Genomic DNA, 3052 nt, shown 5'->3' with positions numbered 1-3052 from the left:
TTATTTTGCAAGATATATGCTATTGAGTAAAATTGGCAAGGATTCCCTGCAAAACCAGAGCTGGTATCTAGTGGTCCCAAACACATTTGTAGAAAGATCAAAAAACACCCCCCCCCCCCCTCCATTCCCTGCCTGCTGGGGCATAGCAATGGCTTCTAGTGAATATTTACTCTGCCTATCTGCATTTAACATATCTATCTGCGGTGCCAGCTGCCTGCAGTCGTGCCATCCTTTGAACGCTGCGCTGCAAAAAGAGTTTGCTCCGGCGCAACAGATAAAATGCTTTTCTAGCTGTCTTGCTTGTGTCCCTTGAATTATTTCCATGTTAATGAGAGCCCGGCAAGGTGCTCCCAAACTGGAGCCTCTGCACAGCGTCCTGGGGAGCAGAGGAGGGAGATTTCCATTTTCTGAGCCCCCCCATCCTTCCCAGCTCCACATCACCTGGCAGAAGGAGAGGTCCTTTCCTAAGCTGATGTTGTCACCAGGGTTGGTTTTGGCTCATCGGTGCAAGGGATGGGGAATACTTCACACCTCGGCGCAGGCGGGAGGGCTGCCGCGGGTACTGCCAGCATCCCTGGGCAGGGGGGGGATCTGACAGCCCAACCCTTGGTCCCGGGGTCCCCTCTGCAGACTTCAGGCATCCAGACGGGACTGGAGAGGCCCCATCCGTGGAAATCCCACTCCCTGGCGCAGGAAGGCAGGCAGTGGGGTTATCCCCGTGCCGCGTTTTGGCCGAGAGCATCACCTCCTCCTGCCGGCGGGGGACGAGGGGCTGCCGGGGGAGCGTCAGCCCCGAGCCCTGCCCAAGGTCGGGCTGATACTCATACATTTTTAATCAAATGTGCAGCTGAAGTTACAGCCCCAGCCTTTGAAATCACCGCGTAATTTCGCAGCGAGGCTCCGGCTTTGCCCATCAGCACCTTCCCTGCGGGGCTGTTGCCCCAGCAAAGCTCCTCACCCCCCATTCCCTGCCCAGGCTGCTTTCAGCCCCCGATTGCAACCCCCCGACTTGCCGCCCAGCAAAGCCATCCCCACCGGAGGACCCATGCCCTTGCAGCCCACCCGCTCCCGCACCGGGAATGAACCGAAAGCGTCAGTTCTCTGCAGGCATGGGGTCTCCGTGCCGGTGCCCCCACGGTGCTGCCGGCCCGGCACAGCCCACCTGGCGCCGGTCAGGGTCCCCACCCGCTCGCGCCCTTGCAGCGCCAACGCCAAGGGCAGGAGGCATTGACATTCCCCTTGGATCCGCGCAGTGCAAAAGTAAACTTAACGACGTTATCCACCGATCTGGTAATTAATACCCTGGATGCTTTTTATTGGAATGAACGAGGGCCAGGACATGCTGGGGGTTTTAATGAAGGGCCATGCCGGAGACACGCATCCCCCCGGTTTCTCCTGGAAGGGGCTGGGCAGGGGGGGAGGCTGGGGGGTGGTTTGGGGTCCGGGGGGCTGCAGTCTGTGTGGGGTGCCTTGTGGCCCATGTTGGGTGCCCCTGGGGTGGTCGCGGCCCTGCACCCACCTCACCAGCCCATGCACCCTGCTCTCCGTCCCCATGCACTGCAGCTAAGTGCCACGTCAGACCCCATGGGGTCTTTTTTTTAAACAAGATGCTTTTAAGATCTTTAAATATTAGGCAAGAAGAAGTGTTTTCCCAGGCTCTTGCTGTGCCATGCTCCGCAGCACCCGTTCAGGGCAGGGAGCGGACAGAAACCCACTGCCCAACAGCACTGGGGACGCCAGGACCGTTTCGCTCCAAAACTGCTGTATCTTTCGTTGATCCTGCTGCTATTTTTAATACAGATGCCTTATTGAGATTCAAATGAATGTTTCAAATCCTCGCTCCTTTGCATAATTCTTTTTAATTAACACTTCAAAGGTTTGAACACAAGATCCATGCTATTTCCCTAACGAAGTTGACTGAACCTCCTTTCCCCCAAAGCTCCCCCGCCACGTTTCCGAGGGCTAAAGCCGGGGACGGGTCCATCCCCGTGTCCCCTGCGCAGGGGGATGATGGCGTTTGGGATCGGGCTCTGTAGAAATGGGAGCTAAGGGAAGAGAGGGGGTCGATGCCTGCAGCGCTGGGCAGGGGCTGCCGTGCCATCACCCACCGCCCCAGCCGGCTTGGCACGCACGAGGCAGCAAAAAAGCCTGAGCTTGGCACAGAAATCGTGGCATTTGAAGTGAATATGGACAAGGCCACTGCTCTGCTGTTCCCTGCCCCAGCATCAGCCACTGCTACACCACAGTTGTGGCCCCCCGGGTTGAACAAAACCTCCCCAAAAAGGAGCACCTTGTCTCCAGGGTCACATTTTGGTCACATTTTCAACCTTCTTGGCACCCAAAAGGCCCAGAGACACCTTTCTTCCTTCTGACATTGTTCTTTAAAAATAACTGAAATTGTCACGCAATTACATTCACTAGTAAGAGCTGGAGGTTTTGCTCAGCTATCCCAAGAGCCGGAACGATGCAAAGCCCCGAGGATATAACACAGACACAGGAGAGAAAGAACAAGCCCAGGTCCCCAGCCCACCTTCCCCGTCTCGGTACCCATGGGTCTCCCTGGCTCGAGTGGGAGCTGCCTCACTTTGCAGGATCGGGACCCTGAAGGGCAGCGTCGTGCAACAAATGGGGAAACGAGCTTCGGTTTTAATTCCTGCAAGTGCAGAAATGATTAGACACAACAAAATTGTATAATTTAGTAGGATTTAATAAGAGACTGTCCCAGACATGCAAAAGAAGTAGGCCTTTGTTCAGCTACAAAAGACATTAATTTGCAAATACTCTTAATATTCATTTTTTGTTATTTAGACTGATATTTTGAAAGTCTCCGATAAAATGAGAAATCTGGACTAAGCATTCCAGTTGCATTTCCAAGCGCAGGAATCCAGCTTTGATGTTCCCCCTTGATAACATCTTTTTAGAGCCTTGACTGCATCAAATTAAATTCTGATTACCCTGATAGTGCAATACAGCTTCCAAATGTATTCAGGTGACTTTTTGTTCTGAAAGGAAATTAGCTATTTTGACAAGGATGCTTGTTAGGCGGCAAAGA

This window comes from Haliaeetus albicilla, chromosome 9 (genome assembly GCF_947461875.1).
Source record: "Haliaeetus albicilla chromosome 9, bHalAlb1.1, whole genome shotgun sequence".
Taxonomy (NCBI): domain Eukaryota; kingdom Metazoa; phylum Chordata; class Aves; order Accipitriformes; family Accipitridae; genus Haliaeetus; species Haliaeetus albicilla.
This window is presented reverse-complemented; position numbering follows the sequence as displayed.